Raw genomic sequence first — 14,001 nt, 5'->3', positions numbered from 1 at the left:
TATTGCAGGTGACTGTACATCACACGTTTAGTTGTCAAGAAAATGTGACATGTTGTGAAAGGGGGAGTCACAAACTTTGTGACGTCACTCTAACATTTTTAAATTATTTAATTCGCTGTACAGTTTTTGGAACGATAATCATTTTTATTCGTTTAATTTTCCTTCCTAATCAGTTTTGGGTTATAAAATTTCTAATATTTTCAGAAATATATTGACAAAATTTAAAAAATAGGTAAGATCTACTTAATTCGATTTGCCGATTTCGTTGAAACAATGTGACGTCACACCAGGGGGGCGTGGGATTTGCCAAATGTGACCAAGTGTGACAATGGGGGGAAGGGTCAAAAAACCTAGAAATTCGTGTGATGTAATTAATGGATGACCCCTTAGGCTGGGTAAGGACTTGCGAACGGAGGGAGAGGGGCATAACATTGAATCATTATTTATTAAACTGTTATAAAAACGCCTATAAAACGCGTTATAAACGGCTAAAAAAGTTGACCTAAATATAACCGCTAACATCAGACGGCGCGGCGCGTCTGCTCGTTGGCTGACAGCATGCTCGGGATCGCGAGTATCTTGTTGTTGAATTTTTATAAAATTTATATATAAAAAGATAACCGATAAGTTTCCTCAAACATGATATTGCCGATTTAGAAGCGATTTTCCTATTTTTATCTTTTGTGCAAAATTTGTTATAACATTTTTAAGTTAATTTTAGACTTAATGTTTTCATGATTATTTCTATCGAGCAGAAGTCAAAAACTCAGGATTCGAATCGATTTAGTCGCTCGAGAAAGGCCTCAAGATTGCTAATTAAATTTATGGCAGCCGTATTGTGAGTATTGTGTTAAAAAGACTACGAGTTTTTAAAAACTCCGTTTTCTGACTTACTGCACCTTATCCGGCTTTTACCTACCTCCTATAGATCATTTAAGATAAAACTGAAAGGTACCATCGCACAATGTTAACTATAGTCTGTATCTTTAGGTATTTAAATAAAAGTAAACAAAATCTACCCTCAAATTGCTCCTAAAGCCAGTTGAGGGTAGATGAAAACATTACACGATCAAATAATGTAGGTTAAAGTCAGGTCGTTCAGTGATCAGTGACAGATCCAGGCGGTTTTGTATTTGGTTGGTTAACCAATAAATGTTATACCTACCCGAAAATGTACAAGTTATTTGTTTACTTTTATTTAAATACCTAAAGATACAGAGTATAACCATCGGTGGACCTTATTACAAAAGCATAAGGTCCACTGATGGACAGTTAATGAGTGTTACGGTTTGTATTTAAGCGAATACCGTGGACGGCAAAACGCACAAATGTGTATATTCTCTCACAACTTAGCATCAAGACTCGGCTGTCCACCATATGTCTGCAACGCATACTGTCATATTTCGGTCACATCATGCGAAGAGAGGATAGCAATCTGGAAAAATTGGTCATTGTTGGCAATACCGAAGGCAAGAGAACACGAGGCCGATCGCCAACACGTTGGTCTGACCAAATAAAGGAAGCCACCGCCTCTTCCAAGCTACATCAAGTAGTGAGACTTTGGACCGCAACCGATGGAGACAGATTGTTTATTTGAGGGGTTCCAGTGACCACGATCCTCAGTAATGAGGGACCGACCAGAGAGTTTGTATTTAAGAGCCACCGTCAGTGTTTACCCAACGTAAGAATCTAGGGCAAATTAAAACGGGTGCTCGTAACTCAAGTGGAAAGATAGCTGGCCCACATCTTTAGGGATGTGACCTTTTCCGGATAAACCGGTTTTTACCTACTACACACGGTGGCTAAAAAAATACCTGCATTCCTGTTGCCACTGAGGTTTTGGGATTATACTGAGCAACTTTTACCATGGGACCAACCCCGAAACCGCGAAAAAAAATGTATCCTCCCATAGAAAATGGACCAGCGGAAATGTATGAAACAGCCAAATTTTTTTTATGATTTTGGGTTTGGTCCCATAGAAAAAGTTGCTCAGTATAATCAAAAAAACCTCACTGGCAACGAGAATGCAGTTATTTTTAGCCACCCTGTATAGTTTGTTTAACACCTTCGCTGCGGCAATTAAGTGAGTATAGTTTTTTGGTTCTTATTTACCTACTGACAAATGTGGTTTGCGCTCAGATTATAAGAACGTACCGTTACAGAAACCATTTAATTACCAGATAACGGGCCCATTAGTCATATTCATCAGTTTGTCAATTATCGTTATCACATCACCGTTATCGATCTGAATTCTGACACGTGGGGAGTGTGAGCTGTGAGCTAATCAAGGTTTTGAGATCAATATTCCATTAAGTATGTTTTTACGTTTGCCGAAACAAGTGAAATGATTATAAACTTTAGCCAGACTACGGTTTTTTTTAATGCACGTTGTTAGGGTTACGGCCCAAATGATAAAAACGGGGGTTCCAAATTGAACGCTATAAATATTGAAAAATAAATTGACGCAAAATTGCTGTTAAAACTTTGCTACTCTAGTGGAAAAAACTGGACAAGTGCGAGTCGGACTCGCCCACCGAGGGTTCCGTACTTTTTAGTATTTGCAACAGAAATACATACGGAACCCTAAAGATACCGTACCCAAAGGGTAAAAACGGGACCTTATTACTATGACTCCGCTGTCCGTCCGTCTGTCTGTCTGTGACCAGGCTGTATCTCATGAACCGTGATAGATGATGTATTTCTGTTGCTCGCCGTATAACAAGAAATACTAAAAACAGAATATAATAAATATTTAAGTGGGGCTCCCATACAACAAACGGGAACCCTTCGTGCCTGTTCCTAAACCATCACTTTCTATTAAATGAGTAGTATGTACCTAGACCTACAGGACCCGTGCAATGTGTGAACTTGTATATTGATCGCCGGGATAATAAGTCCTAGACTAAACTAGGTCACAGCCTGAAAGCCCATATAGATGTCCTATATCAATAGAGGAATTGGTCATTGGTGCATGTCAAGCAGTCCAACCAGCCCCCGTAGCACGGTCGCGTTTTTATCGCTTGTCACCATGCCTGTCACGTTCTAACAAGTATGTAAGTGCGAAAGGGACGCGCATAGTGATAGGCGATAAAAATGGAACCGTGCTGAGCCCGCTGGTATTGCATTGAAGTGGAGTGTTTGCCCGATTGGAGAAAAGGATTCGTCAATGGTATTACCTACTAGGAAACAAATCAAATGATTTTATGGAAATACCGATTTTGGACTAGCGACCCGCCCCGGCTTCGCACGGGTAACACAAAACTAACAAATTATCACCTAAACCTTCCTCAAGAATCACTCTATTGCTAGGCGAAAACCGCATGAAAATCCGTTCAGTCGTTTATGAGTTTATCGCGAACATACATACACACAAACAGACATAGTTATATAAATTCTTGTGACTCCCTATTAAAAGTTGCTCATATGTTACGCGTTTCTGTTATCGCTAAATGTTCTAGTAGTCTTCATTGTCAACAAACAAATAAAACCGGGCAAGTGCGAGTCGGACTCGCGCACGAAGGGTTCCGTACCATAATGCAAAAAAAAAAAACAAAAAAAAAGCAAAAAAAAACGGTCACCCATCCAAATACTGACCACTCCCGACGTTGCTTAACTTTGGTCAAAAATCACGTTTGTTGTATGGGAGCCCCATTTAAATCTTTATTTTATTCTGTTTTTAGTATTTGTTGTTATAGCGGCAACAGAAATACATCATCTGTGAAAATTTCAACTGTCTAGCTATCACGGTTCGTGAGATACAGCCTGGTGACAGACGGACGGACGGACGGACGGACGGACGGACAGCGAAGTCTTAGTAATAGGGTCCCGTTTTACCCTTTGGGTACGGAACCCTAAAAACTACTTACGTAACTAATTTATGTACACCAATACTTACTGTATACATATAGATACATATCCATGAAAAATTGAATTCCTGTCGTTTCACTTTGGCAAAAATCCATAAGAGAACGCCAAATTCTTATGCTATTCCAAGCACTGCACTCAATTTAAAGAACAAACACAGATAACTAAAATAAATATCACTGAATAAACTTTGAACACGTCAACAACACTATTTACACAATTTTTTTTAAACTCCGCGCTCAATTAAAACAAAATTCAAATTTCGAACACGCGCGCTAGTGATGTCAAACATCGAGTGATACGATAACCCGTGACGAGTGCTCGACCATAACTACCTATTCCGTTGCGTCGCGAATAATTTTATCAAAACGATATGTAATATGTATTTATTCCTTTGTTCTGCGGAGCAATGACAGCGCACAAGGATGGAATAAAAAACCGGGCAAGTGCGAGTCGGACTCGCGCACGAAGGGTTCCGTACCATAATGCAAAAAAAACAAAAACAAAAAAAAAGCAAAAAAAAACGGTCACCCATCCAAATACTGACCACTCCCGACGTTGCTTAACTTTGGTCAAAAATCACGTTTGTTGTATGGGAGCCCCATTTAAATCTTTATTTTATTCTGTTTTTAGTATTTGTTGTTATAGCGGCAACAGAAATACATCATCTGTGAAAATTTCAACTGTCTAGCTATCACGGTTCGTGAGATACAGCCTGGTGACAGACGGACGGACGGACGGACGGACGGACGGACGGACGGACGGACGGACAGCGAAGTCTTAGTAATAGGGTCCCGTTTTACCCTTTGGGTACGGAACCCTAAAAAGGTAATATCATGGTATAATAATATACTCCGCCTGGTACTCTTTTCCGAGATTCGCGTATGACCTAACTGACACGGGCCTACGTCATCATGCTGTTTACAGGTTCTCAAACTTTAAAATGTGGGAGAATTTTAACCAACGGTGAAAATTATTTTAACGGCATTAATTTTAAGTTATTCATGTAGAAACATAGTAAAATAAAACAAATCTAATGTATTAAATTAAACTTTATTTATCTATACAAGACAAACGTTTGAAAAACTAATTCACAGTTACACATTAATTACCAAGCTTACGACGTGAAAAGTTTGGAAAACACTGCGACTGCTGACACTGAGCGAGAAGGAAATAACAATTAACACGCGTTCGACAAGGATGACGGTCAGGGCATGAAGTTATCTAGATCCGAATTGTCAAATGTGACAGCGCTATCCTGTGTTGCCAGTAATGTAAACAGAATTACCCGAACGTGTGAAATTTCTTTCGTGAATCGGAAGATATTGCTAACGAATAATTAAAAATGACGTGTTATTGTAAAATTTAAGATAAATTACATATAAATGAAAATTATAATATTATAAAGAAATATTTTAACTTATTAACCATAGCTATAATGTACCCATGTAACATGTTATGTTGAAATAAAGTGGCAATGTTATTGTGACGTAGGCCCGTGTCACTCTGGGAATAGAAGACCATGTTTTATTAGACCATGGGTAATATGTTAACGTTGTAAATAGGCGTATTTTATTTCTTTCATCTACCCTCAACTGGCTTAAGGATACAGACTATAGGTTAGGTGGGAGAATTTTCGAGCGATTGAACCGAGAGGTCGAGCCGAATGTTATCTTGTCCGGACTGATCAATCGAAAATTTGAACTGGGCCGATAAATAATTATTAAAATGTCCTAATTATTGTTAATTCAATAATTAATTGCTACCAAAATATCCCGCCAAAGATAATACATAATTAATCATGATTGATTGGCACGCTATATCTCATTAATAGGGAATATTAGGCAAAGCTCTGCGTAGGTGGCACCTTTGTGGCACATACAGTAAACAAACCACATTGACACATCACACGTCACGTCAATCACATGGCCTACCGCGAAACAAGAAAATCGAAATTCCGTTACCTAATCTCTCTATCACTCTTGCATATTCCAGCGATAAAGAGGCAGATAACTAAATTTCGATTTTCGCGTTTACGAGTAGACCCTGTACACAATGGGCCAGCGTGGGCCAGTCTGGGGGACGCATTTATGCGTTAGAGGGAGCAAGTGATATTGCTATCTCATTCTACCGCATGGCTGCGTCCCTTGGACTGGCCGGCGCTGGCCCATTGAGTACAGGGGCCTTTAGACATATGTATTTGCGATGTCAACATCAAAGGTCATACAGCTATCACGCTATCAGGCGATAAGATAAATTATTCATAATTTCATATCTTAATATGTTTAATTATTTTTAATCATCATAATTAAGGAAGCGTTCATTTATTATTTAAAAAAAAATAAGCTTATGAAGCTTATCGCGAGGTGTACAGTACGGCTACCACCAGTTTTGACATTGACATAACGCTCACGTTTACGTAACTTACTTTCTATGCATCTCGCTCGTACTCGCATATGAGAGCAATAGTGCAAGCGAGATGTACAGAAAGTAAATTACGTAGACGTGAGCGTTATGTCAATGTTAAAACTGATGGTAGAGGCTCAGCTCACAGAGCCACTATAGTTCGTTTTTGTTTAGCATTAGAAATAAGGCAAGCGATCTTGACATAAAAATAAGTCACGGCAAATATATTAGAATTATAAATCATATAACGATCTTTTGCATTCTTTTGCTTTCATAAGTAATATAAACTAATTTTTACAAAGCGTTTTTCAATATTTTTTAATGAAAAGACACACACCTCAAGATTTAATAAGTCCTTTTTCTAATACTTCAAACGATATTCCTAAAGGGATGGTGTTTAGCAAAAATGTGTCAACCCACATTCATTTTGCAATAAGATGTTAATTTAAAAAATTGACGCTTAATGTTAACATTTTATTGCAGAATTAATGTGGGTTGACACATTTTTGCTAAACACCATCCAAAGATAATAAGTCGCTTTACTGGAACAAGTACTCATTGTTTCTAATAATGAGTGTAAAGTCCTGAATTTCATCGAGGAATATCATGATTTTGCATTTTTCGACTTTTCTTATGAAAGCGCTCTTAATTTATTTATTTACTAAAATCATAACCTGTTTTGACGTTGCCGTAGTCGGGTAAAGGATGATGTTAAATTTTCCACCGTTATCTATCCTTGAACGAACCGGTCCAGGTTCAATGCCCGAGCATGCATTTCGCAATACACGCCATAACAAATGGTTTTAAGAGTGTTATGTTTAAACTCACATGACATCATGTGAGTTTAAACATAACTACTACGTGCGACTAGACTAGAGACTAGAATCTGATGTTTTCTGAAAGAGCTTAGCGTATTTGTATGATTAGATACACATATATATATATATTTAAATCAAATTTCTATAAAGAATACCTACTGTATGTAGGTAATTGAATGAATTCTATAGTAATTTAAATTGTATTTTTTTGCCGAGTTTGTTGCCGGTCCCATATTGGGATACCCTCCTCCAATTGAGGAGGGACTTAAATCTTTTCGAGGCAGAGGTGTAGGGTTGGAGGCGGTGTAGCTTTATTTCATAATTCATAATTATTTATTGCAACCATGGTACAGTATAGATGTCAAGTATAATATATGTACAATGTCTCACATGGACCCCGTAAGCCTGTAAGGGCACAGTATTTGACGTACATAAGCGCAGTGTAATATGCCTACTTGAATAATAAACTATATTTATCTTATCTTTATATTTATCCTCGGGCCTAAAACTGGCTCCATACCAAATGTCATATATTTCGGTACCTACAGCGGTTTAAGCGTGAAGACGTAACAGACAGACAGACAATCAGCTGAGATAAGTGGTACCTACTTAGACCTACACTTGTCTTTCGAACTTGGACACTGACTCAGAGTATGGGGTCAACCGGAGGCCAAGGCCTAATGAATGTAATTGGGTACATTTACATGCTAACTGACTTTTGCGACGACGTTATTTTATTATACTTGGTCAAGCAGATCTTGTCAGTAGAAAAAGGCGGCAAATTTGAAAAATGTAGGCGCGAAGGGATATCGTCCCATAGAAAATTTGAATTTCGCGCCTTTTTTTACTGACATGATTTGCTTGACCGTCTATAACTATCATCATTCATCACTTGAGCTATGGAAAGGGCTATGCTCGGAGTCTCTCTGAGGGATCGTATTCGTAATGAAGTCATCCGTCAGAGAACTAAAGTCGTCGACATAGCCCACCGGATTAGCAAGCTGAAGTGGCAGTGGGCCGGTCATATTAGCCGTAGAACCGATAACCGTTGGGGTAGACGAGTTCTCGAGTGGAGACCGCGCATCGGCAAACGTAGCGTAGGACGCCCTCAGACTAGATGAGAGATGAGCGATGACCTCCGCAAGGCGGCTGGCAAGAGCTGGATCAGAGTTGCCGCAAATCATGCTCAATGGCGTGCAATAGGAGAGGCCTATGTCCAGCAGTGGCCGAGAGTGATGATGATGATGATGATTCATCACTTTACAATAAGGCAATAACTCAAAAATTTTCATCATATAAATTACTTTGCCATTCTTGTTGATAAAATGCAATTTTTTCATCAGTTTTAGAATAATAAAGAGACCTTTAGGCTGCGTTTCCACCAAGTTTCCACCAAAGATGTGCAAGGATATGTAGCGAGAGATGTATTTGTCAAGATTCAAGAACCAAAACAATCACTTCATTTGTTTTCCTAGCTTCGCGTGTAGTGTTTCTATTGGTTCTTAACAAACACATCCCTCGCCTCGCTACGCTTCCTCGCACATCTCTGGTGGAAACGCAGCCTTACGAATTGGTGTGGTGAAAAGTTATACGTATTTACATTTCTCTCCTTATTACAAAGAAGTAACGTTTACACCTATATCGTCTTTTTTATGATTTCAATCTTGCGTTAAGATTAATACATACGTCCGACTTCTCGTTTACATATGAACTATTATTATTCCACGCTTATCCAATATTTCGTCACTCTTACAAAATGTAGATATGTGACCAGCGAATGAATTGTTATCTATTTATTCGTTATTTCAATCTCAGTGCACCTGCACCGACTGCACGCGCTTTGTACTTACTGTGCATCACCTGTGTTATCAGTAGAGATGGGCCGAATATGGACTTTGCCGAATACGAATATTCGGTCTGTACTCATAACGTGTTTTTGACCCTTCTCCCGACCGACCGGGAATGTTTATGGACAGAAACGGAAACGTCTCATTCCTGATCGCGAAGTGCATCCGCGCTAACAAGCAGACGGACACCCTTAAAAAAATGTTTATTCGGCAGTTCGATCCGAACTATTCGGCCGAATACGAACATTGAAAAATATGCCGAATACCGAATAATTACCGAATATTCGGTCCATCTCTAGTTATCAGTAAATTGCATAGGTACCTAACATCATTAATTAACCTGCCTTAATCATTCTGTTTACACATGATCTTTGGCCCGTTTTAAGAAAATAACATTCAAATATTAACCTTAATCCATCACCAAAAGGTCCACTTTGGTAATCTTTATAGAAGTATAATAAATTAACCTTCTTTTAGTTTCTAGATGGTTGTACTTTTGAACGGGGTAAATAGATATTTCGAGTTAAATGGGGTCAGATGAGTCAATGTGTCGCTACGGAGCAGCATCAAAACAAACATGAGCAATTCTTGTATATTTATTTATTTATATCTATATTTCGGGGATCTCGGAAACGGTTCAAACGATTTCGATTAAATTTGCTATATGGGGGTTTTCGGGGGCGAAAAATCGATCTAGCCTAGGTCTTATCTCTAGCGAAACGCGTATTTTTGAATTTTTTATATGTTTTCCGAGCTTTTACGAGCAAAGATCGGTCTCCCAGATATTTGATTACAATATACAAACTTAATTCATATGTATCTACATAGGGTATATCGTCAATTACTGGCCACTGTTTAGTAACCCACGTTATAGGTACAAAAAAATAAATCTATTAATCTATTTTTTACCTGGGGGCCATATTGCGCCTCAGAAACTTTCGCGTGGGCCACCGTCGGTGTCTGGTTGCTGCTGTTAGGAACAGTTCCACACTCGATGAATGCTGAACCCCTGGAGCCTGACTCCCGCGGGCCCCGGGCGCCGACACCCAAAGCGAGTGCCCGCTTTGGGTGTCGGCGGGCCGGATTGGAACGCATCGCGGACCGGAATTGGCCCGCGGGCCGGGGTTTGGAGACCCCTATATTAAACTATAAACATAATTAATTTTAATTAAGGTGTCAATAACTGGCCACCCTTCAAAACCTAGCCACCTTATACTAAAATGAATTCTGACGATTGACGATTTCACCTAATAACTTTGTAAATAATCTACTCTAAGGCCTCAGCCGCAAGTTAATGTCATTTAAAGGATTATCGTTAGACTTTGCACTATTACCATGCGTATGTGGATATCGGAAAGTTAGAAGCTACGAAAAAGCTTGTAGACGGTCTTATCTGATTGACCTCACGGTAAAATTCAATACAATGCGACCGCAGACCGCATTTATTTCAACGTCACAAGTAGTCATAACACAAATGCCAATTTCAAACATGATAACAAAAACCCACCGACTCATCATTGCGAGTTGCAACACAGACTTTTCCTAAACAACCTAAAATAATCACTAAACCTACAAATGTAAAGCTTAAAATCCATCGCTCAACAAACAGTAATCCAGTAAAATCAAAGTTAAACAAATATGTGTTTAATATCATAGGAATTAAGATTGATTTTTCTAGAAACGCATGTTCAGGATTCTCAGTACGCTTGCACCAAGCTTGCACTGGCCGTGTATTCACATTGCCTACAGCGCGCTAGCGAATCGACGCTGACTCAACCAATTTAAGTGTACCCTTTATGCCGGTAAGAAATAGAGAGGATTTATACTGGTTTATTTTAGCGGTCGTCTCGATTGCGATTGTAATAACACAGACTGGTTGGTAACGAAGTCAGCGTGTAGGTATACAACTATACACAAGTAATTTAAGGAAAAAACTACAGTACTACAACTTAAGTTCTGTTTTTATAATCACAGACGCTTTAATGACTGTTTGATTGGCCAATCATTCTGTTTTTATATCAATTTTCTGCTAAAATCGTTGGAAAAAATTGGTTATATTATATAATAAGGTAATAATAAGCTAAACTTTTTGGAAAACAACTAATGGGTTCACTTTGTACCAACTTACTTATAGTACATAATTTTTCTCCTTATTTATTTCTCCTTTTAAGTTAGGTTATTTATAATATGAATATAAAAGTAAAATATAAAAACACTTACAAAACAATAAAAAATACATATAAACACATTATAAAAAACCTAACCTAGATTGCCGCCGGCAGCGGGGCAGGGCCCAAGCTGCCGGTGGTCAGGGCCGCAGAGTGAGGAACCGACGTACTATACGCGCCGTGTCCAAAATTACCGCCTTCTGCATCTGACCCGTGATCCAACCACCCAGCGAGAGTCTCTCTAGGTGTTGGTCAAGACTCTTCGCTATGAGACCGTTCGCTGACACGACTATCGGAACAATGATCGTCGAGTCAACATCCCACATGGCGGTAATCATTTTATTGTTAATGGTATGGACTTTGGACTTTATGGTAATACAGTACTTGTTATGGTTTGTAAGCATTATAATTGTAAAAATTGTAAGTATCTGTAACTATCAATAGGCAGGATGACTAGGTGGAATATTGTGACGAAATTCTGACGTCACATGACGTTGAGGCAAAGGGGTTCTTCAAGAAAGGAGTGTTTTTTAAAGGGTCAGCAACACGCATGTAACACCTCTGGAGTTGAATGGCGTCCATAGGCTACGGTGAGTGCTTACCGTCAGGCGGGCCGTATGCTTTTGTGCCACCGATGTGGTAAGTATAAAAAAAAAATTCATAGCATCATGTCATATGTCTTTGGGCACCTTTGGGGTAGTGCTGCTAATGTCAATGCCATTTTTGTTCTGCAAAAGCGCGCCATATGTTTGATCTATAAAATGAGTGCTAGGGATTCGCTTAGAAATAAGTTCAAGGTGATATATATATAGACCGTATACTCCCAATACATTTATGAAAATATTGTATATGTCCATAAACATATAGATAACTTCAAAAGGAATTGTGACATACATAACATTAATACCAGAAACAAGGACAAACTGGCAGTGCCTGCAACACGTCTGCAAAAGATTCAAAAACTCTTTTAAGGGTAACTGTGTGCGGTTCGACAATAAACTGCCAAGTAGTGTAACTGAACTTCCATTTAATAGATTCAAGAAACATATTAAGAATAGATTAATTTGTAAAGCCTATTATAATATCAAGGATTATGTAAATGACAAAAATGCCTGGGACTGAGTTGACTTACGCACTTCTATTATTTATATTGTTTCTGCTGACTTTCATTCCTTTTTTTGTGTTTGACATTGTCTTTTTATTTATTGTTAATTGTTACCAATTGTATTGTATTATTATTATTTTTGTTTTAATTAATCATTGTAATATCTACGTATACTTTGTATGACTTGTCAAAAGTGCTTATTAATTTATTATTAAGCCTACTTGCATAAATTATTTTTGAAGTTGAAGTAAAAACCTAGTTCAGGGTTAATAAACTATTGTTGTGTTAATAAATTATGTGTGTAGGCATGCAATGCAATCTAATTATACATATAATAAAAAAACAATTTTTCATCAAGCAGATACATCTGCGAACGATACTACAAACACTACTAGAAGCGCATAAATCTTTCCATTCCTTCCTTCGTGTATACATACACGTCTCGGGGTGTCGTCAGTGACAAAAAAGTTATATCTGCGGTCTTCCCTAAATTGACCGTTTTGTTGTAATAAATGATTTTCTTTGTACTGATTTGAGAAATAACCTAACCATAGTTTAAATTGTATGATTCCTATTTATCTGCTCAAATGATGCACTCCTGTAGGACAATAACATCAGACTGTTTATGAACGGAAGCCTTTTAACAGTTCTAAAAATTCAGTGCGGAAGTATATTCTAAACTTGGGATTCTTGTGATATTATCATAGTAGTCTTGACATGTTTCTAATGTCGAAAAAAAGTTTAATTACTAATTTTAAAATTACTTTAGGTGCTAAAATCCAGTAATGAAACCCTAAATGTGTCCATGAGTATATTTACCCAAATGGTTGACCAGTAGAAAATGCCTTAAGCAAAGTTTAAATTCATAAATAAACAAATTTGGCTATCTAATATTCTCAGAAAAAATAATTATGAGAAAAATTTGTGAGAGAGAAGCGACTGATGAATGATGAAACACTCCAGCAACAATTTAGTAAAATAGACATAGTGTCCGGAAGATAAAAGCTTATCTGCAAATAGAACTAATGTGCAAACGAAATTTTAGTAGGTTCATCAACTTGAGAAACTATTCAGCTGACCACCTATAATTGTGTTATTTTTGCTGGCCTATCTACTTATGCTGTAAATAGAAAAATATGCTAAAATGTGTTAGAATTCTTAAAGAAAATTCAACTCTGACAATGGATTTGAGCCCTAATCAAACATAAATTGACAAGTTTATCACAAAATCAGATTACATGTAGGATTTTGTCATATGTTGTACTAGCAAATGGATACCATGAACATTTTCTACTGAAGTGTAATAGATAGAAGTAATGTTGAAACAGCCAGTAAATTGACAAAATACTTACAATATCCGATATTGCTGGTCCTAAAAAACACTTTGTCCACGGAGAAACACATTCAAAGGTCTTTTTCTTTAGCACAATACACTGAAAGTCTTATGCACGAAATAATACTAAAATTTCAAGAACACAGAGTTCAAAAACACACTGAAATTCGCAAGAGTTCGAAGTCTAATTAGAAACCTTTCGCTTTATTTTATTACGCTGGTTTCGTAATTACGTGACAGATTAATGTAGATGTGCGATGCAAATATGTATGAAGAAGAAACAATGTAGAAATATGAAAATAAATAAACGATATGGCAACATTGATCACAGTAAATTTATGTAAAAACATGGTAAATAGTCATAATATAGACGTAGCTCACTAATATTTAGAATAGATAAAATTTAGTAATGATAAGTTTTCGTAACTTTTAAATTTATTTTAATTTTATAAGTTCGATA

General features: G+C 37.5%; 1 protein-coding gene across 3 annotated transcripts in view; it reads right to left on the bottom strand.

The window, feature by feature from the left end:
• The window catches only part of LOC134800721 (uncharacterized), a 94,489-nt gene extending 80,684 nt beyond the window's left edge, over positions 1–13,805 (bottom strand). For 2 of the 3 annotated variants that reach the window (XM_063773237.1, XM_063773239.1), the window contains exon 1: positions 13,561–13,805. The gene's annotated coding sequence lies outside the window, so the exon portion shown is untranslated. Of the gene's footprint in view, positions 1–3,895; positions 4,302–13,560 lie in introns of those variants that run through there. The other variant, XM_063773238.1, reaches the window with a different exon arrangement.
• Positions 13,806–14,001: the final 196 nt, after the last annotated feature.

The sequence above is a fragment of the Cydia splendana genome, chromosome 20 (genome assembly GCF_910591565.1).
Source record: "Cydia splendana chromosome 20, ilCydSple1.2, whole genome shotgun sequence".
In the NCBI taxonomy this organism is placed as follows: domain Eukaryota; kingdom Metazoa; phylum Arthropoda; class Insecta; order Lepidoptera; family Tortricidae; genus Cydia; species Cydia splendana.
The sequence above is the reverse complement of the archived record's forward strand: the minus strand, read 5'-3'. Positions and strand labels throughout refer to the sequence as shown.